The sequence below is a fragment of the Pleurodeles waltl genome, chromosome 1_2, assembly GCF_031143425.1.
Source record: "Pleurodeles waltl isolate 20211129_DDA chromosome 1_2, aPleWal1.hap1.20221129, whole genome shotgun sequence".
In the NCBI taxonomy this organism is placed as follows: Eukaryota; Metazoa; Chordata; class Amphibia; order Caudata; family Salamandridae; genus Pleurodeles; species Pleurodeles waltl.
Genome location: NC_090437.1, coordinates 902,107,602 through 902,130,946, shown reverse-complemented (window position 1 = coordinate 902,130,946; position 23,345 = coordinate 902,107,602). Strand labels below are relative to the sequence as shown.

At 45.0% G+C, this 23,345-nt stretch overlaps 1 protein-coding gene across 1 annotated transcript in view; it reads left to right on the top strand.

The window, feature by feature from the left end:
* MTNR1A (melatonin receptor 1A) overlaps positions 1-23,345 on the top strand; it is a 1,054,503-nt gene that overhangs the window by 358,849 nt on the left and 672,309 nt on the right. The gene's annotated exons all lie outside the window — the stretch shown is intronic.

Here is a 23,345-nt window from a genome sequence, read left to right as displayed (position 1 = left end):
TTTAGGATTAACAACAGATTAATAAACCAAACTTTGAGATTATTAATGTATGCTTGAGACTCTCACCCAATGAGTTTGACTTTGTTCCAAGATGTAAGTCTCGATCTTTGTGAATTAGGTTGTGCTCCAAGAAATGAAACACGTCTAAGACATTGCTGCTAGATTGAGGCTTATGGGAGAGTCTGTTCACCAGCACATGCAACTGACGTCCAATAAAAGAGATTGCTCACGGAGGCATGTAATACTAACCCAATGAATAGAACTGTGGGAAAAGGTTTAGAACGCGCACAAAATGAGGGAGAGTGTTCTCCAAAAAGTGAAACTCAAACTCAGTTCTGAGGTGTGAAACCAGCACCCAGCCAGAGAAACGGTGCTCTTCTCTCTGCTTCCTCACTGTCTGGCCATTGCATCTTCTGCTTCTGATATAAATCTGCTTCCGGCCCAGAGCTACAGAGCGCAGGAAATGGACATGATAATACCCTTTATTATTATATATTCCTAAATCCAATCGAATATACTTTGAGTTCCCAGTTGTTCTCATGAACATGATTTCCTTACGTAGTCTTGGTAATGTTCCTAGATTTAACGAAAATGATGTAGGCATGTTTTAAAATCCCTTTTTACATTTCATCTACGTTACCTGACTGCATATACGTTGCACTTTCATCACAGAACCAAAAAATTAGCTTTGCTCTATTATACTCATTTTAACAGTATGAAAAGACTAAAACACTGAGCTACATTATTCCGCAGCTATGCAAATATTCCCCCTACAATTATATGTAGTAGGCTCCAGACAACATGCAGCACTATGTAAACACTGGAATTAAATTAAAATAAAATACTTTTAACAGCTGTACTTCAAATGCATGGTCGCCAAATATTAGATCACAAAGCAGCTGGCTCCCTCAAATAGACAGTGTAATGAATCAAGATGTTCTTCCAGATGAAATAAAGATGTACAACGGCATGTAGTCACGAGGAAGCTTTATTCCAATATATAGGAGGTCCCATCCAGCCAAGATCCAACTGTCAGCCTCTCCTCACCAAGCTCTCTCTGTCTCACCTCAGCCATGACATCACCAGATTCCAATCCACTCTCAAGAGTTCTACATTCCTATGCATACTACACACCTCCCCCCTTTTACAAACAACAACAAAAAAAATTAAACAATAAAATACATTAAGAGAGCAAAATAAAATTAAAGAGCCCAAAAAAACTAATTGAACATATTACATTTGAGAACCACCACTCGATTGAGATTCCACATCTTTGAATCTTCTGTTCTTACGGCATTCTTAAATAACTTCACCACTTTTACAGGCTTGGATTTATGTGTACTTCTGCCTTTGTTGACCGGGCCACGAATAAGTACCCAATCTCCTACTTTAACTTTGGTTACTCGTGCTGATTTTTTTGAGTCAAAATATCTCTTCCTAGCTTCTACTTTCTTTCGTTCACACTCTCTCTAGCTGTCATCTGACACAATCATTCCTGATCTTGACTCCACATCGTTCACCTTACTGGGAGCTACTAAGGTATTTGGGTGTCTGGCTCTAAATAATTCAAAAGGTGTTTTTCCCGTGGTGGAGTGCGGGGAAACCCTGTATGCCTCAATCCTTTTAATTACTTCTTTTTTCCAATCCATACCATTGTCTTTGGCCAACACAATTGTTTCTTTCAAAACTCTGTTGAAACGCTCTACCATGCCATTGGTTTCTGGATGGTAAAGTGCACATTTCTTGTGTCGTATGGCACAGTCTGCTAAAAACCGTTCCATTTCTCTAGACACCAACTGCACACCATTATCGGTGAGGATGGATTTTGGAAACCCTTCTCTCCCAAACACTTCCTTCAGAAACTCAATTACATGCCTCGTCTCAATACCTCTGGTAAATTTGATCTCCGGCCACCTTGAAAAAACATCTACCAGCACCAGGAGATATACGTCCACACCCCCTCCACGAATGGGTCCCAGAATGTCTAATGCAACTTCTTCCCAGGGTTGAGCGGGGCGTTCTCTAATCTCCATGGGTTGAACTCTAGGTTTGACTGTTTTCTCACTCAACAGACATTGCAAACACTCCCTAATGGTCCTCTCCACCTGCCTATCCATTCCTGGCCACCAATATGTCATTCGCAAACGCCCTTTGGTTTTAGAAATTCCCTGATGACCCGAGTGGGCAAGAGAAATAAGCTCCTGTCTAAGCGTGGTAGGAGGAACTAACCATGTGCAAACAGTAGGCCGTCTCTATTCGATAATTCCCCCTGTACATGCCAAAACTTCTGTGTCTCATTATTTTTGTTCCACCAATCTTTCTCTAGCAAAGAAAGCACTTCTATTACTGTATTATCCAAAGCGCATTCTCTCCTCCATCTCTCTTCTGTGACCACATCGTTATCAAAACTACTGCCTCCTATTTCACATACCGCTTCACCGTCTGAATCATCATCACTCCCTTCTCTTTCCTGACTATTACCTGTAGACTGTACCAACCTTGATAATGTGTCAGCGACCATGTTCTGTACTCCAGGAATGTATTTTACTTCAAAATCAAAATCCTGTAACGATATAACCCACTTTGTGATCCTGCTTGATATCGCATCAACCCCTTTCCTCTTATATATCTCACAAAGTGGTTTATGATCTGTCCTGACTTCAAATTTGCTGCCCCACAATAAATATTTTAGTTTCTTCACTGCCCAATGCACTGCCAAAGCTTCTTTCTCTATAACAGAGTAATTCAGCTCAGCATTTTTCAAAGCTTGTGACAGAAATAAAACCACTTCCTCACACTTATGATTACCTTGTTGAAGCACAGCCCCAAGACCTTTCGCACTGGCGTCAGTAATCAGAACTGAAGGAAGATTAGGGTTGACATTTTTTAGCTTAGGAGCACAAATTAACTTCTCTTTGATGTCTCTGAATTCTCTTTCACAATTATTACACCACACAAATTCCACACCTTTTCGTAACAACCTCCTCATATTCACACAAAAATCCACAAAATTCTGATTAAACTTCCCATAATACTCAGCCATTCCAATAAACTTCATCAGTTCTTCCTTATTTGAAGGAGATTGCAAATTCTTAATGGTGTCTACTAGTTCTCTCTTCGGTGATATGCCTTCTCCTGTGACCATGTGACCTAAGTATTCAATGGAGTCCCTCTGGAATTTGCACTTCTCCATTTTTATGGTTAGACCACACTCTCCCAGCCTCATCAAAACTCTATATACCCTCTCTTCATGTTCAGCATCATCTTTCCCAAAAACTAAAACATCATCTTGATATATTCTTACACCTTCAAATCCCTTCAAAACCCTTTCCAACATTCTTTGAAAGACTGACGCTGCAGAAATCAGCCCGAATGGCAATCTTGTGTATCTGAATGTTCCAAATGGAGTTACAAAGGCAGTAAGATTTTTAGATTCTTCAGTTAGTCTGATTTGATGATATGCTGATGTTAAGTCTATGGTGGAGAAAACCTTCGCTCCTTGCAATGACATTAACATATCTGAAATGTTTGGTAGGGGATATCTATCCACAATCAAATTTTTATTCAGTTCTCTCAAGTCCACACACAAACGTAGACTGCCATTCGCCTTCCTGGCTGCAACGACTGGTGCCAACCATTCAGTTCCTTCAACTTCTTCAATAATTCCTTCTTTCTGAAGTCTCTCCAGTTCTACCTTCATTTCTTCACGCAAGGCCACAGGTACACCACGAACTTTACTACACACCGGCTTAGCTCCCTCCTTGAGGTGTATATGATGAGAATAGTTCCGAAGACACCCTAATTTATTTTGAAACACAAAAGGAACCTTCAATTTTAGTTTCTCCACAAAGTCATTGTCTTTTTTAATTTCCTGAACAACAGATTCATCATGTTCCTTAATTTCGTTTATCTCATCTTGATCTTTGATCTTCACAGGAGGATCACTATTAGGATCAAGTATCACTCCAAGATCTTTCTGATAAAACCAACTCAGGATACTGTCTCCTTCTTTTGAAACATAGATCTTTGCATTGATCAACTTGTGTTTGAATTCCATTAAACCTCTAAAGTAACCATACAGTTTGATAGGTTTTCCACTATACGCACGAGGAGTGATATCAGGTTTGTATAACTTAACTTTGTTTAAGAGTTTTTCGAAATAGAACTCTTTTGATATGATGGTAATCTTCGCTCCAGAGTCAAAAAGAACCTTTGTTCTTTCACCATCTACCAGAATTTCATCAATGGGCCCTCGCCTCCCATTGCCGACTTGGAGAATAATTTGGCCACACTCAAAATCATCTCCATCCATGTTATTTGAATCATCATTAACTTCATAGATACCTCCTTTCCCACTTTTGGTTCTGCAAACACTGGCAAAATGACCTTTCTTTTTGCACAAATTGCATGTTACTTTAATGGCAGGGCAATTTCTATCATTCGCCATGTGGCCCTGCTTACCGCAACAAAAACATTTCCCTTGAAAGTTTTTCTGTTCCTTTCTATAATTTTGTTTCAGAGAGATTTCATGTTTGTCTCCATGACTCTTGATGAGATGTACAGAGTCACATTTGTTCTCCTCTTTCTTAATTGCCTCGACACATTTGAGGGAATGTTCAATTTTCTTTGCCAGTATTACAACCTCATCTAGTGTCGGATCATCTTTTTGCCAAATTTCCTCTCTGACCTTCTCAATGTTGCAGCCCAACATAAACTGATCCCTGATTCTCTCATCCAAAAGTGGCCCAAATTTGCATGATGATGCCAGTTTCCTAAGGGCTGTAATATAGCTCTCTACGGTTTCACACTCTTCCTGGTTTCGTCTGCCAAAGTGGTATCTCTCGAGTATGGTGCTAACCTTTGGAAGATAATGTCTATCCAACTTTTCTATGCACGTCTCATATTCATTTAGGTTCTCGTCAAATATGTCTGGAAGATTATCAAAAACTTCCTGACCTTCTGATCCTAAACAATGTAAACATAATGCAGTTTTCCTTTCAACGCTAAGTGATGCACCACACACTTTTGCGTACCTCTCAAAAACTTTCTTCCACTTTTGCCATTTCATAGGCGGTTCTCCTGGCAAAGCCAAGAAAAACGAGGGCGCAGTAACATTCTGCATAATTGTGTGTTCCAACTCACAAACTCCTGTCTCTGAATCCTTCATTTTAAGGTCTTAAATAGTTCGTTATAATAGTTATATTAAACGTATCTTTGTGCTTGGTAGAAAAAAAAATTGTCTCCTTTTTTTTAAAATCTTTTAATAGCTGCATTATACATTGGCCAAACTATTGGTGAGCTTGAAACAGCTGACGCGGAAGTGTGTGCGTTTAAGCTGCCGTGTAGCTGACTGGTTGCTTTATAGTTAATATGAGCTGATCCGATCCAGATAACTCAGTAGGATTAGGGCTATGATACAAATGTTTATATATATTTATATCATGAAGAAACTGGCGCGCGGTGCTTGTGCTTTACAGTCGTTGTTAAGCTCATGTGCAGGTCCAAAGCTCCGCCGCTGTACGGTTTCTATAGAAACGCATACACAGGCCAGCTGATTAGATCAAACGAAGCGCTCGCGTGGAGCCGGCACGCGCTCAGCTGTTTAGTTAAGAAAGAAAGAAAAAAAAAACAACGCAGGCTGGGAGTCAACGCGCACGGTCCTTCCTCTCAACAAACAAGCGTTCAAAGGACAAAATGAAAAACAGGAGAACAATAAAAACAAAAGTCACCTTCTCCCGTTAGTACTCCTTGAGTTCTGAATCAAAATCCCTTGTTGAGACCTCCATGTAACCAGCAGTTTAGATGATGTAGAAGGCTAAAAGAAACGCATCCCATCCTCCGTTGCCAGGGTAAGGAATCAAGATGTTCTTCCAGATGAAATAGAGATGTACAACGGCATGTAGTCACGAGGAAGCTTTATTCCAATATATAGGAGGTCCAATCCAGCCAAGATCCAACTATCAGCCTCTCCTCACCAAGCTCTCTCTGTCTCACCTCAGCCATGACATCACCAGATTCCAATCCACTCTCAAGAGTTCTACATTCCTATGCATACTACAGACATGCCAACAAAACAACATCTAAAAGTATAGTTTAAATAATTATCCAAATAACAAGACACCAATTTTTCATCACATACCATTCAAACCCCTCTAATATCGCCATAGCATAACTTGCGAACAAAACAATGAAATTATTGCCCATATGTCTTTGTCACACATATAGTTTTAAAATTCCTATGGATCAAGCACACATACTAGGATAACTCCAATATTTTATTTTTCAGCACGTTTACACATATTTTAGGCAGGGCGGGGATAGTAATAAATGTGTATCTTTCCCATATCACTTTTCTAAGAGAGACTAGATTGCTCTCTGCAGGATATCCCCAAAATATTTTCTTTTGACACCTCCTATTTCCCTGAGTTCGTTTTTTATTGGAATTAGGACTTTACACACTTTACTACTGCTAACCATTGTTATATTGTGTGTACACACTCCCTGCAACATGGTAAACGTGGCTTCAACTTGATTGGCATATTAAACTTACTTTTAAGTCTCTTCCAAAGTGGTAAACCATATATATTAAATGCCTCTAGCAGGCCTGCAGCACTTATTGTGCCACCTATTTATGTAGCCCTTCAAATGTCCCAGGACTTCCATTGCAGCCCTTTCCAAGCCCTAAACTACCCTTCTATTGCAAAGAATTTTCTTCCTAAGGTTGGCCTTAGGCGGCCCATAGTGCATTGTAATTAGAAGATTGGACCTGTACTTTTAAGCTGTATATGTTCTAGTAGTGAAATTCACAAATATAATTTTCACTACTGTGAGGCCTACGTCACCCATAGGATAACATTGGGTTGCCTTATTACATTTAATAAATGCTAACTTTTCATTGGAGAGAGGTAAGGAATTCATGCTTGGTGTCTGAGAAATTGTAATTTAAAATGCTCTTTAATGATAAAGTCAGATTTCAAGTTACAGTTTTGAAAATGCCAGTTTTAGAAAGTTGGCGCTTTACTGCCCTAACCATCTGGTGCCTGAAGCTTGTTGCTGGGTCACATGACTGGGTGCAGTTGGCAGTTTTGAATATTCCTCGCACACAGCCACACAATGGAGAGATTAGTTGTTCCTGGATTGGTCATCACTCGCAGAATGGAAGTGGAGGGGCATGCAGAGCTGAGCACACGCCCACTTGCAAATAAATAGGCAGTGTCCTACATTCACTCAAAGGACTTCACACTGCCTTAATTTGCTGCAGTCAGGCAGGAAACTGAGGAAGGGAAGCAGGAAATTACAGGGACTTCAACAATACCCTAGAAACTTCTCCTAATTCAAATAAAGTACCAGGTATAAAAGTAGGACCCTCAGACACAGTATTCAGTTCACTTTAACTTGTGGAAGGACTCTCAGAGGACTACCTGCTACTGTGATCTGCTGTGTACTTCAGAAGACTAGTCGACAGGTACTGAGTGGTATTGAGTTTCAGTGAGTACGACAGAGTGAGTAAACATGAGTGTAAGAGTGGTTTAAATGAATGAGAATGAGTAAGCATGAGTGTGGGGGTGTTACAGAGTGTAAGTGAGAATCATTGTGAGTGAAAATTAGTGAGTGGGGAGTGTAAATTTGAAAAAGTGAGTGAGAATAAATGGGAATGAGTCAGTAAAAGCAGCTATGAGTGAGAATTATGAGTCAGTGAGAGCATCTCAGTGGTAGCATCAGTGATTGTGAGCGAGAGTGAGTGTGGATTAAGGTGTCATAATGAATGAGTGGAGTGAGAATAAATGACAATGAGTAAGAAAGAGGGGACAAGAGTAAGAGTGATTGCAAGGAATTGTGGGTGAGAAAGTATAAGTGAGTCATATCCTGCATAAGCCTTGTTGTAATTCTGAATCCCAGGACTATCAGAATGACTCCAATGGCTAGATGGCTGGCCTGATCAGAGCCTCACGGACCAAAAAAGCTCAACCATCTTCAAACCGCACTTAGACCCAGCCACTGTGAGTTCTGAGCCTCCAAGTGGTGCCTATCCACTCCTGGAACGTTGGAAGTAGTGCCAACAGTGCCTAGCTAGGCAAAATCCAGAACTTGGGCTTTAGAACATTTTTTATTAAAAACCAGGACTTACCTGCCTGTTGATTCGCCTAAAGTGCATTGATGGTAGGCCTGACTTTGTGGCAACTCTTGACACATTCTTTTCTGCAGCAGCAAATACTGTTCAGCAGTCCTTCGCAGAAGGGCTATACAGCCTTGTGGAGCACTCATGGGCTACAGCTTGCCAGCTTCTTCCCACTTCAGAATTTTGACTTCCAATAAAGAGACTAAGGGCCTGATTTAGAGCCTGAGAGTGTTGCCACCAAGTCACGGCGGCAGGGGTCCCGAAAGCACCATCAAGAAGATGGTGTTCCACCCACCACATTTAGATGCATTGCGGCTGAGCCGCAGACCGCCATGATGGAGCACTATTCCTAGCATGAGGCAGACGGGCTCCCTCCGGCTCTATTTAGATGTTTCAGCTGTGCAGGCATTGTCATACCGGCGGATTGCTGACAGAGGGAGACCGTCGCTGGACCCAATGGGCATTGTAGAATGTCAGTGACTATCAAATACAGGTAAGTCACACACACACACACTCTACCATAGCCATATGTGTCCCCTGCACAGCACACAACTAAACACACCATATACACACCATTGCCCATTCAAAACCACACAATCCGTACATGCTGAACACATCCATTGCCATACATCTGTGACACAACACACACACACCATTGACACTCTACTCACACAAGACACAACCACAATAATCAACACAACTGCACACTCAGCTACAGAAACACACTCACACAAAAGCACAACTACATATTTCCCGATAACATCCGCCACATAACAACACTCACCTGAGTGTGTCACACAGCAACACAACACACAAAAAAAAACATATGCAAGTGGCACACAGACAGACACAACCACATCACCCACTCCAGCTCCCTTCACCTCAACCAGCCAATCAAATTGCACACACACATACATGTAGTGACACTGTTGGAAAATGGGTTATTGGTAGGGCAGGTAGGTACCTACACCTAGCAACAAGCCACAAACCTCCACAAAAGTACAGTTAGGTCTCAGTAAATTAATCCCAGCTCTACCCTTGGTAGCTTGGCATCGAGCGTCAAGGCTTAACTTAGGAGACAAAGTGTAAAGCATTCAAATATCACACAACAGTAATTAAATAAAACACAGGAAACAGTTTAAAAATCCAAAACCAATTTATAAAAATAGCTTATATTTTTATCTTTAAAATGACACAAAAACGATTAAAATCGGTTCAGGGGAACCGGAGATATGAATTTTTAAAGTATTATTATTTTCTAGCGCATAGAAACAAAAAGCGCCAATCGGGTCATCTGGTTGCACCAGGACCGGGACAAAGTCAAACTTTCAGGCCGACCGCGATGGAGCCCTGCTCGGCTACAGGTCGCGGGAAGCCTCGGTTAAAAAGTTACCTTCTGACTTAGTCTTTATTTTGAAGTTTTTCTTCACCGGGACGAACCTGCCAGTTGGATCCGACCTCCTGGAGCCCTTGTCCGGATACGCGAAGTCGGTTTCCTCGGTGGTGATTTTTACCTTCGGACTTAGTCGTTTTTTCGAGATGAAAATCCTTCGACCGGGGTAAACCTGGATCTTGATCCGACGTCCGTGGAGCCCTACTCGGATACGATGGCTGGAAGGTCCCGGTCAACTTTTTACGTTCGGACTTAGTCTCTTTTTTGGATGTTTTTCTTTACCGGGACGAACCACGAAGTCAGGCCGGGTCGCGGTTGAGGCAAGCCGGCTAGAATTTCCGCGTCGGGTCGGTCACTTTATGGAGCTTTTTTCCAAAATTTCTCCAATCTTTTCCAAACTTCTGGGGCTTCACCCAGATGTTCTTTTAAGGTTCTTTTGGGGTCCACAGCTCACCCCAAGGGTCCAGAAGTTCTGTGATGGTCCTTGGGAAGTGCGGACTTCAACTCCCAGAATGCACCTGGCGCAAACTCCTTTTTGGCCACTGGACAGTGGTCAGCTGGTCACTTTTTCAGGAGTTGGTGCAGGGGACTCTGGTTAGCAATTTTTCACCTGTAGCAAACAGGGAGTCCCTCCTTGAACCAGTGGAAGCCAGGCAAAGTCCTTCTTGTGGTGAAGCCCAAGTGTGCAGCTGGTGCAGTCTTTCTGAGTGCAGGGTCCAGGTGCAGGCCAGGGGTCCAGCAGGGCAGTCCTTCTTCTCCTTGTAGTTCTTTCTTCTTGAAATTTGGTGGGGATCTGAGGCGTGGGTGCAGGTCTGCCAGTTTTATCCTTGCTCCTGGGTGAAAAGCAGGGGGGCCCTGGTCCTCCAATCAGGGACAGGGTCGTCCCCCTGTGATGACCACTTCCTGGGAAGTGTGGCAAAAATCCATCCCAGAAGGCAACAGTCTCTAAAAATCCAAAATTGATGAATCTGATTTTTAGAGGAGAGATCTGGCTGAGCCCACCCACTGGTGTGGCTAAAAATCATAAACACACCCCTCTCCTGCCCTCTCCTAATCTAATCAAGGGGGCACCTAGCTGTCTGGGGTTGCAGGATGTGGGGGTGTTGCTGGGTGCTCCAGATGTCCTTCTCTGCCTTTGAAGACCAGTTTGGCAGCCCTCCCCCTTCCTGCTTCCCCATCTGCTGAGGGGAGATTCTCTCCCCCAAGCACATTCCTTTGTGTGAAGTCAGGCCACTTCACACCCATAGTGCATTGTAATTAGAAGATTGGACCTGTACTTTTAAGCTGTATATGTTCTAGTAGTGAAATTCAAAAATATAATTTTCACTACTGTGAGGCCTACGTCACCCATAGGATAACATTGGGTTGCCTTATTACATTTAATAAATGCTAACTTTTCATTGGAGAGAGGTAAGGAATTCATGCTTGGTGTCTGAGAAATTGTAATTTAAAATGCTCTTTAATGATAAAGTCAGATTTCAAGTTACAGTTTTGAAAATGCCAGTTTTAGAAAGTTGGCGCTTTACTGCCCTAACCATCTGGTGCCTGAAGCTTGTTGCTGGGTCACATGACTGGGTGCAGTTGGCAGTTTTGTATATTCCTCGCACACAGCCACACAATGGAGAGATTAGTTGTTCCTGGATTGGTCATCACTCGCAGAATGGAAGTGGAGGGGCATGCAGAGCTGAGCACACGCCCACTTGCAAATAAATAGGCAGTGTCCTACATTCACTCAAAGGACTTCACACTGCCTTAATTTGCTGCAGTCAGGCAGGAAACTGAGGAAGGGAAGCAGGAAATTACAGGGACTTCAACAATACCCTAGAAACTTCTCCTAATTCAAATAAAGTACCAGGTATAAAAGTAGGACCCTCAGACACAGTATTCAGTTCACTTTAACTTGTGGAAGGACTCTCAGAGGACTACCTGCTACTGTGATCTGCTGTGTACTTCAGAAGACTAGTCGACAGGTACTGAGTGGTATTGAGTTTCAGTGAGTACGACAGAGTGAGTAAACATGAGTGTAAGAGTGGTTTAAATGAATGAGAATGAGTAAGCATGAGTGTGGGGGTGTTACAGAGTGTAAGTGAGAATCATTGTGAGTGAAAATTAGTGAGTGGGGAGTGTAAATTTGAAAAAGTGTGTGAGAATAAATGGGAATGAGTCAGTAAAAGCAGCTATGAGTGAGAATTATGAGTCAGTGAGAGCATCTCAGTGGTAGCATCAGTGATTGTGAGCGAGAGTGAGTGTGGATTAAGGTGTCATAATGAATGAGTGGAGTGAGAATAAATGACAATGAGTAAGAAAGAGGGGACAAGAGTAAGAGTGATTGCAAGGAATTGTGGGTGAGAAAGTATAAGTGAGTCATATCCTGCATAAGCCTTGTTGTAATTCTGAATCCCAGGACTATCAGAATGACTCCAATGGCTAGATGGCTGGCCTGATCAGAGCCTCACGGACCAAAAAAGCTCAACCATCTTCAAACCGCACTTAGACCCAGCCACTGTGAGTTCTGAGCCTCCAAGTGGTGCCTATCCACTCCTGGAACGTTGGAAGTAGTGCCAACAGTGCCTAGCTAGGCAAAATCCAGAACTTGGGCTTTAGAACATTTTTTATTAAAAACCAGGACTTACCTGCCTGTTGATTCGCCTAAAGTGCATTGATGGTAGGCCTGACTTTGTGGCAACTCTTGACACATTCTTTTCTGCAGCAGCAAATACTGTTCAGCAGTCCTTCGCAGAAGGGCTATACAGCCTTGTGGAGCACTCATGGGCTACAGCTTGCCAGCTTCTTCCCACTTCAGAATTTTGACTTCCAATAAAGAGACTAAGGGCCTGATTTAGAGCCTGAGAGTGTTGCCACCAAGTCACGGCGGCAGGGGTCCCGAAAGCACCATCAAGAAGATGGTGTTCCACCCACCACATTTAGATGCATTGCGGCTGAGCCGCAGACCGCCATGATGGAGCACTATTCCTAGCATGAGGCAGACGGGCTCCCTCCGGCTCTATTTAGATGTTTCAGCTGTGCAGGCATTGTCATACCGGCGGATTGCTGACAGAGGGAGACCGTCGCTGGACCCAATGGGCATTGTAGAATGTCAGTGACTATCAAATACAGGTAAGTCACACACACACACACTCTACCATAGCCATATGTGTCCCCTGCACAGCACACAACTAAACACACCATATACACACCATTGCCCATTCAAAACCACACAATCCGTACATGCTGAACACATCCATTGCCATACATCTGTGACACAACACACACACACCATTGACACTCTACTCACACAAGACACAACCACAATAATCAACACAACTGCACACTCAGCTACAGAAACACACTCACACAAAAGCACAACTACATATTTCCCGATAACATCCGCCACATAACAACACTCACCTGAGTGTGTCACACAGCAACACAACACACAAAAAAAAACATATGCAAGTGGCACACAGACAGACACAACCACATCACCCACTCCAGCTCCCTTCACCTCAACCAGCCAATCAAATTGCACACACACATACATGTAGTGACACTGTTGGAAAATGGGTTATTGGTAGGGCAGGTAGGTACCTACACCTAGCAACAAGCCACAAACCTCCACAAAAGTACAGTTAGGTCTCAGTAAATTAATCCCAGCTCTACCCTTGGTAGCTTGGCATCGAGCGTCAAGGCTTAACTTAGGAGACAAAGTGTAAAGCATTCAAATATCACACAACAGTAATTAAATAAAACACAGGAAACAGTTTAAAAATCCAAAACCAATTTATAAAAATAGCTTATATTTTTATCTTTAAAATGACACAAAAACGATTAAAATCGGTTCAGGGGAACCGGAGATATGAATTTTTAAAGTATTATTATTTTCTAGCGCATAGAAACAAAAAGCGCCAATCGGGTCATCTGGTTGCACCAGGACCGGGACAAAGTCAAACTTTCAGGCCGACCGCGATGGAGCCCTGCTCGGCTACAGGTCGCGGGAAGCCTCGGTTAAAAAGTTACCTTCTGACTTAGTCTTTATTTTGAAGTTTTTCTTCACCGGGACGAACCTGCCAGTTGGATCCGACCTCCTGGAGCCCTTGTCCGGATACGCGAAGTCGGTTTCCTCGGTGGTGATTTTTACCTTCGGACTTAGTCGTTTTTTCGAGATGAAAATCCTTCGACCGGGGTAAACCTGGATCTTGATCCGACGTCCGTGGAGCCCTACTCGGATACGATGGCTGGAAGGTCCCGGTCAACTTTTTACGTTCGGACTTAGTCTCTTTTTTGGATGTTTTTCTTTACCGGGACGAACCACGAAGTCAGGCCGGGTCGCGGTTGAGGCAAGCCGGCTAGAATTTCCGCGTCGGGTCGGTCACTTTATGGAGCTTTTTTCCAAAATTTCTCCAATCTTTTCCAAACTTCTGGGGCTTCACCCAGATGTTCTTTTAAGGTTCTTTTGGGGTCCACAGCTCACCCCAAGGGTCCAGAAGTTCTGTGATGGTCCTTGGGAAGTGCGGACTTCAACTCCCAGAATGCACCTGGCGCAAACTCCTTTTTGGCCACTGGACAGTGGTCAGCTGGTCACTTTTTCAGGAGTTGGTGCAGGGGACTCTGGTTAGCAATTTTTCACCTGTAGCAAACAGGGAGTCCCTCCTTGAACCAGTGGAAGCCAGGCAAAGTCCTTCTTGTGGTGAAGCCCAAGTGTGCAGCTGGTGCAGTCTTTCTGAGTGCAGGGTCCAGGTGCAGGCCAGGGGTCCAGCAGGGCAGTCCTTCTTCTCCTTGTAGTTCTTTCTTCTTGAAATTTGGTGGGGATCTGAGGCGTGGGTGCAGGTCTGCCAGTTTTATCCTTGCTCCTGGGTGAAAAGCAGGGGGGCCCTGGTCCTCCAATCAGGGACAGGGTCGTCCCCCTGTGATGACCACTTCCTGGGAAGTGTGGCAAAAATCCATCCCAGAAGGCAACAGTCTCTAAAAATCCAAAATGGATGAATCTGATTTTTAGAGGAGAGATCTGGCTGAGCCCACCCACTGGTGTGGCTAAAAATCATAAACACACCCCTCTCCTGCCCTCTCCTAATCTAATCAAGGGGGCACCTAGCTGTCTGGGGTTGCAGGATGTGGGGGTGTTGCTGGGTGCTCCAGATGTCCTTCTCTGCCTTTGAAGACCAGTTTGGCAGCCCTCCCCCTTCCTGCTTCCCCATCTGCTGAGGGGAGATTCTCTCCCCCAAGCACATTCCTTTGTGTGAAGTCAGGCCACTTCACACCTCATTAAAGTAGCCTGGCAGAAGCTGCTGCAGGCTGGCCAATCAGAGCACAGCAGCAAAAACAATGCAGAGCTGAAATTGGCAACTTTTTAGGTAAAGTCTAAACTTTTTACCTGCACTAGTTATATTAAATCCAACAACTGGAAGTTGTGGGATTTATTATAACAATCAATTTGATACCAAATTCTTGGTATGTAACACTTAAGGAGACTTTAAAATTTTAAATAAAGTCTGCCCATTCTAGCCTATGAAGGCCATTTACTTCAATGAGGGAAAAACGAATTTGGCTGTTTTTACCTCACCAGGGCTTATAAATCTATTTTTATAAAGTCCCTGCTTATAGTTACATGGCACCCAGCCCTAGGGGCACATAGGGCACACCTTAGGGGTGACTTATATGTAAAAATAAGGTAGTTTAAGACTTTCGAAGTACCTTTAATTCCAAAGTCGAATTTGCATATAACTTTAATTTAAAAGCAGCCAGCAAGGCAGGCTTGCTTTTAAAATGACACTGGGCACCTCAGCAATGCACCTAGGTGTGCACCACCTATGCTGTGGTCCCTAAACCTACATGCCCTACCATATACTAGGGACTTATAGGTAGGTTTACTTAGCCAATTATAATTAGCCTAATTTGCATATCCATTTTACACAGAGCACAGGCCCTGGGACTGGTTAGCAGTACCCAGGGCACCATCAGAGTCAGGAAAACACCAGCATAAAGTGGAAAATGGGGGCAAAAAGTTATGGGGCCTCTGCAATCAGCCCCAGTTTCTCACACAAACCCCCCCCAGCCCACACGCCCAGGAGACTCAGCCCAACCCTGGGAGAGTCTTCCTGGCTTGTTAGGCGAGGAAGACAGTGAAGAAAACTGGCTGTCCCTTTGCAGGGCCTACTCTGCCTTACATCCCCCTGTCAGGGTCACTCCCTCTGGGTAGTGAAGCCATCCCAACAGTAAAAGGACCCAACTCAAACTGAAACTTCCCTCTAGGGGGGGTCTTCCTCCTCTCTCTCTGCCAACTTGGGTAGTGAGGTGCCCACCTCCCCTACTCCTAACTTTGCTAGGGCAAGACCTAGCTTACCCAAAGAGGTCACCCAACACTTGAGCAACCCCACCATGACCAACAGGGTCAGGGGGCCTACTTTGCTATTGGCCTTGGGGTCTGCCTCCCAGGCCAAGTACAGTGCTGCCAGGAAGGCTAGCACCCAGCAGAGGCTACTGACAGCTGTCAGTACCCAGAACCACACCCTAAGCTCTCCACTGACAGGTGGCTGAGCTGCTTTAGGGGCATCTTTGGGGTCCTGGCACCCCTCTTGCTGTCTAGAGTGGGGGGCTACCACCTCCTGTGGCAGACACCCTCCTTCCACTCTCCCTTCTGTCAGTGCAGGGGCAACACCCTGCATCTGGACAGCTGCCTGACTACTCAGGACTTCCTTGGGGTCAGGTGAGGCCTCACCAGTGCCAACATTGGGCTCCCCCCTTACTGGGGCAGAGGGCCCTTGGCTCCCTGGAACTCTCTTTAAGAGTGGCCTACCCTTCCTTTTCTTCTTTCCTTTTCTTGGGGACCCCTGTCTCCTAACTGTAGGGACTGACTCCCCAGGACTTTGGGTTGGGGGGGCGCCCTGGGCGACCACCCCATCTGTGACCAGACTCACCTCTGGGAGGTCATTGCCCAGGATACAATCTAGGGGGAGGTCAGCACTGACTACCACCCTAATCCAGTCAAGGATACCCTCCCTCTCTAGGGGCACTATGGCTACAGGTTTGGAGGTGACCTCCCCTGTGGCTATCCTGACTTTCTTTGTCTTTCCTGGGACATACATGTCTGGGGTCACTAACCGGTCACTCACTACAGTGTGACTGGCACAGGTGTCTCTCAGGCCAGTGGTAGGGATCCCATTCACTTGAATGTGGTGGAAGTGCCTACTCCCACCCTCAGGGATCACCAGCTTACCATCTGGTCCTGTCTCCCAGCACAATGCTAGGAGGACTTCATCATCTGAGGAATCCTCCTCTATGGCTACACTGGACAGCCCAGTGCTAACCACCTTCTTTGGACAGGCTGCATCTCCTCTGAAGTGACCTGTCTGCTGACAGTCAAAGCAAGCCCTACTGTCCAAGAGCTTTTTTAACCCTGGGTCTCCCTGTCTCTGCATGTCAGAGTGGGAGTGGGATTTACTCTCCTCCTTCTTAGGGTTCTGGGGTACAGAGGGAGTCTCTGTGGTGGGCTTACCACCTCCCTACTTAGGTTTTTGGGGACCTGTCCCCCCCTTCTTGGAGTCTCCCCCCTGGGACTTGACAACCACCCTGGTTCTCAACCACTCATCAGCTGCCTCCCCTAGCTCTCTAGGGTTGGTCAGCTTAGAGTCCACTAGATGCTGGCGTAACCTTTCTTGGATACAATTGGTCAAGATGTGCTCTCTCATGATCAGATTGTATAACCCCTCATAAGTATTTACTTTGTTGCCAATAATCCAGCCCTCTAGTGCCTTTAGTGAGGTGTCCACAAAGTCAACCCAAGACTGGGTACTGACCTTCTGGGTGTCCCTGAACTTCATTCTATATTGCTCTGGGGTCAGACCAAACTTCTTGACTAAGCACCTCTTCATACTAGGGTATGAATCTGCCTCTTCCCCCCTCATGGTTAGGAGCCTATCCCTCCCAGAGTTGGGAACTAACTCCCACAAAAGGGAACCCCAGTATTGAGGCTTAACCCTTCTCATTTGGAGTGCCCTCTCAAAGGCCCCTAGCCACTTATCTATGTCATCCCCCTCTACATAAGCAGGAACCACCCCTTGGGTAATCTGGGGCAAACTCCCCCACCCATGGACACCTCAGCTTCTTTATCGCTGCTTCCATCTCTTTTCTCTTTGGATGCCCACTTTTTCTTTTCTAGGGCCAGCTTCTCTGCTTCCAAAGCTATGTAGGCTAGCTGGGCTTCCAGCTCTCTTTCCCTGATGGATGGGTTCTCTCCTCCTGAAAGGACCCTCTTCCTACCACTAGCTTTGGGTCTGCCCCTAGTGACTGTATCCAGTGAGGACCGTTCCTCCTCTTCCTCACTTGGGGTCTGATGCCTTCCCTCCCCTGAGTGGTTAGAGTTAGCATCTTGCTCTTTTTCTTCCTCCTCTGGAGCTTCCTCTGTCTCTACCTCTTGGGCCTCAGCCCATGCTGTCAGGGATTTAATCAGGATTTGCTTCCTGAGATCAGGGGTTGCAGGCAACCCCCTCTCAATACACAACCCCCTAAGCTGGACTACTGTCAGTGTGGGTAGGCTAGCCAGATCAAGCTCCATGGTTCCCTAGTTTTGTGTCAACAAAAACTTTTTGCAAAAATTGGTAACAAGAATTTAGAAAAATTACAAAAATTCAATAATTGAAATTAATCCAAAAAAATTAAAATTAAAAATTAAAAACAATTTTTGCACTAGGACAATTTAAAGGATTTTTAATTTGTTTTATCTAAAACTGTAACGTGATATTGAACACAAGTACAGGATCCCGTCGCTGCTTCCAATTATGTTGGAAAATGGGTTATTGGTAGGGCAGGTAGGTACCTACACCTAGCAACAAGCCACAAACCTCCACAAAAGTACAGTTAGGTCTCAGTAAATTAATCCCAGCTCTACCCTTGGTAGCTTGGCATCGAGCGTCAAGGCTTAACTTAGGAGACAAAGTGTAAAGCATTCAAATATCACACAACAGTAATTAAATAAAACACAGGAAACAGTTTAAAAATCCAAAACCAATTTATAAAAATAGCTTATATTTTTATCTTTAAAATGACACAAAAACGATTAAAATCGGTTCAGGGGAACCGGAGATATGAATTTTTAAAGTATTATTATTTTCTAGCGCATAGAAACAAAAAGCGCCAATCGGGTCATCTGGTTGCACCAGGACCGGGACAAAGTCAAACTTTCAGGCCGACCGCGATGGAGCCCTGCTCGGCTACAGGTCGCGGGTGGTGAAGCCCAAGTGTGCAGCTGGTGCAGTCTTTCTGAGTGCAGGGTCCAGTTGCAGGCCAGGGGTCCAGCAGGGCAGTCCTTCTTCTCCTTGTAGTTCTTTCTTCTTGAAATTTGGTGGGGATCTGAGGCGTGGGTGCAGGTCTGCCAGTTTTATCCTTGCTCCTGGGTGAAAAGCAGGGGGGCCCTGGTCCTCCAATCAGGGACAGGGTCGTCCCCCTGTGATGACCACTTCCTGGGAAGTGTGGCAAAAATCCATCCCAGAAGGCAACAGTCTCTAAAAATCCAAAATGGATGAATCTGATTTTTAGAGGAGAGATCTGGCTGAGCCCACCCACTGGTGTGGCTAAAAATCATAAACACACCCCTCTCCTGCCCTCTCCTAATCTAATCAAGGGGGCACCTAGCTGTCTGGGGTTGCAGGATGTGGGGGTGTTGCTGGGTGCTCCAGATGTCCTTCTCTGCCTTTGAAGACCAGTTTGGCAGCCCTCCCCCTTCCTGCTTCCCCATCTGCTGAGGGGAGATTCTCTCCCCCAAGCACATTCCTTTGTGTGAAGTCAGGCCACTTCACACCCATAGTGCATTGTAATTAGAAGATTGGACCTGTACTTTTAAGCTGTATATGTTCTAGTAGTGAAATTCAAAAATATAATTTTCACTACTGTGAGGCCTACGTCACCCATAGGATAACATTGGGTTGCCTTATTACATTTAATAAATGCTAACTTTTCATTGGAGAGAGGTAAGGAATTCATGCTTGGTGTCTGAGAAATTGTAATTTAAAATGCTCTTTAATGATAAAGTCAGATTTCAAGTTACAGTTTTGAAAATGCCAGTTTTAGAAAGTTGGCGCTTTACTGCCCTAACCATCTGGTGCCTGAAGCTTGTTGCTGGGTCACATGACTGGGTGCAGTTGGCAGTTTTGTATATTCCTCGCACACAGCCACACAATGGAGAGATTAGTTGTTCCTGGATTGGTCATCACTCGCAGAATGGAAGTGGAGGGGCATGCAGAGCTGAGCACACGCCCACTTGCAAATAAATAGGCAGTGTCCTACATTCACTCAAAGGACTTCACACTGCCTTAATTTGCTGCAGTCAGGCAGGAAACTGAGGAAGGGAAGCAGGAAATTACAGGGACTTCAACAATACCCTAGAAACTTCTCCTAATTCAAATAAAGTACCAGGTATAAAAGTAGGACCCTCAGACACAGTATTCAGTTCACTTTAACTTGTGGAAGGACTCTCAGAGGACTACCTGCTACTGTGATCTGCTGTGTACTTCAGAAGACTAGTCGACAGGTACTGAGTGGTATTGAGTTTCAGTGAGTACGACAGAGTGAGTAAACATGAGTGTAAGAGTGGTTTAAATGAATGAGAATGAGTAAGCATGAGTGTGGGGGTGTTACAGAGTGTAAGTGAGAATCATTGTGAGTGAAAATTAGTGAGTGGGGAGTGTAAATTTGAAAAAGTGAGTGAGAATAAATGGGAATGAGTCAGTAAAAGCAGATATGAGTGAGAATTATGAGTCAGTGAGAGCATCTCAGTGGTAGCATCAGTGATTGTGAGCGAGAGTGAGTGTGGATTAAGGTGTCATAATGAATGAGTGGAGTGAGAATAAATGACAATGAGTAAGAAAGAGGGGACAAGAGTAAGAGTGATTGCAAGGAATTGTGGGTGAGAAAGTATAAGTGAGTCATATCCTGCATAAGCCTTGTTGTAATTCTGAATCCCAGGACTATCAGAATGACTCCAATGGCTAGATGGCTGGCCTGATCAGAGCCTCACGGACCAAAAAAGCTCAACCATCTTCAAACCGCACTTAGACCCAGCCACTGTGAGTTCTGAGCCTCCAAGTGGTGCCTATCCACTCCTGGAACGTTGGAAGTAGTGCCAACAGTGCCTAGCTAGGCAAAATCCAGAACTTGGGCTTTAGAACATTTTTTATTAAAAACCAGGACTTACCTGCCTGTTGATTCGCCTAAAGTGCATTGATGGTAGGCCTGACTTTGTGGCAACTCTTGACACATTCTTTTCTGCAGCAGCAAATACTGTTCAGCAGTCCTTCGCAGAAGGGCTATACAGCCTTGTGGAGCACTCATGGGCTACAGCTTGCCAGCTTCTTCCCACTTCAGAATTTTGACTTCCAATAAAGAGACTAAGGGCCTGATTTAGAGCCTGAGAGTGTTGCCACCAAGTCACGGCGGCAGGGGTCCCGAAAGCACCATCAAGAAGATGGTGTTCCACCCACCACATTTAGATGCATTGCGGCTGAGCCGCAGACCGCCATGATGGAGCACTATTCCTAGCATGAGGCAGACGGGCTCCCTCCGGCTCTATTTAGATGTTTCAGCTGTGCAGGCATTGTCATACCGGCGGATTGCTGACAGAGGGAGACCGTCGCTGGACCCAATGGGCATTGTAGAATGTCAGTGACTATCAAATACAGGTAAGTCACACACACACACACTCTACCATAGCCATATGTGTCCCCTGCACAGCACACAACTAAACACACCATATACACACCATTGCCCATTCAAAACCACACAATCCGTACATGCTGAACACATCCATTGCCATACATCTGTGACACAACACACACACACCATTGACACTCTACTCACACAAGACACAACCACAATAATCAACACAACTGCACACTCAGCTACAGAAACACACTCACACAAAAGCACAACTACATATTTCCCGATAACATCCGCCACATAACAACACTCACCTGAGTGTGTCACACAGCAACACAACACACAAAAAAAAACATATGCAAGTGGCACACAGACAGACACAACCACATCACCCACTCCAGCTCCCTTCACCTCAACCAGCCAATCAAATTGCACACACACATACATGTAGTGACACTGTTGGAAAATGGGTTATTGGTAGGGCAGGTAGGTACCTACACCTAGCAACAAGCCACAAACCTCCACAAAAGTACAGTTAGGTCTCAGTAAATTAATCCCAGCTCTACCCTTGGTAGCTTGGCATCGAGCGTCAAGGCTTAACTTAGGAGACAAAGTGTAAAGCATTCAAATATCACACAACAGTAATTAAATAAAACACAGGAAACAGTTTAAAAATCCAAAACCAATTTATAAAAATAGCTTATATTTTTATCTTTAAAATGACACAAAAACGATTAAAATCGGTTCAGGGGAACCGGAGATATGAATTTTTAAAGTATTATTATTTTCTAGCGCATAGAAACAAAAAGCGCCAATCGGGTCATCTGGTTGCACCAGGACCGGGACAAAGTCAAACTTTCAGGCCGACCGCGATGGAGCCCTGCTCGGCTACAGGTCGCGGGAAGCCTCGGTTAAAAAGTTACCTTCTGACTTAGTCTTTATTTTGAAGTTTTTCTTCACCGGGACGAACCTGCCAGTTGGATCCGACCTCCTGGAGCCCTTGTCCGGATACGCGAAGTCGGTTTCCTCGGTGGTGATTTTTACCTTCGGACTTAGTCGTTTTTTCGAGATGAAAATCCTTCGACCGGGGTAAACCTGGATCTTGATCCGACGTCCGTGGAGCCCTTCTCGGATACGATGGCTGGAAGGTCCCGGTCAACTTTTTACGTTCGGACTTAGTCTCTTTTTTGGATGTTTTTCTTTACCGGGACGAACCACGAAGTCAGGCCGGGTCGCGGTTGAGGCAAGCCGGCTAGAATTTCCGCGTCGGGTCGGTCACTTTATGGAGCTTTTTTCCAAAATTTCTCCAATCTTTTCCAAACTTCTGGGGCTTCACCCAGATGTTCTTTTAAGGTTCATTTGGGGTCCACAGCTCACCCCAAGGGTCCAGAAGTTCTGTGATGGTCCTTGGGAAGTGCGGACTTCAACTCCCAGAATGCACCTGGCGCAAACTCCTTTTTGGCCACTGGACAGTGGTCAGCTGGTCACTTTTTCAGGAGTTGGTGCAGGGGACTCTGGTTAGCAATTTTTCACCTGTAGCAAACAGGGAGTCCCTCCTTGAACCAGTGGAAGCCAGGCAAAGTCCTTCTTGTGGTGAAGCCCAAGTGTGCAGCTGGTGCAGTCTTTCTGAGTGCAGGGTCCAGGTGCAGGCCAGGGGTCCAGCAGGGCAGTCCTTCTTCTCCTTGTAGTTCTTTCTTCTTGAAATTTGGTGGGGATCTGAGGCGTGGGTGCAGGTCTGCCAGTTTTATCCTTGCTCCTGGGTGAAAAGCAGGGGGGCCCTGGTCCTCCAATCAGGGACAGGGTCGTCCCCCTGTGATGACCACTTCCTGGGAAGTGTGGCAAAAATCCATCCCAGAAGGCAACAGTCTCTAAAAATCCAAAATGGATGAATCTGATTTTTAGAGGAGAGATCTGGCTGAGCCTACCCACTGGTGTGGCTAAAAATCATAAACACACCCCTCTCCTGCCCTCTCCTAATCTAATCAAGGGGGCACCTAGCTGTCTGGGGTTGCAGGATGTGGGGGTGTTGCTGGGTGCTCCAGATGTCCTTCTCTGCCTTTGAAGACCAGTTTGGCAGCCCTCCCCCTTCCTGCTTCCCCATCTGCTGAGGGGAGATTCTCTCCCCCAAGCACATTCCTTTGTGTGAAGTCAGGCCACTTCACACCTCATTAAAGTAGCCTGGCAGAA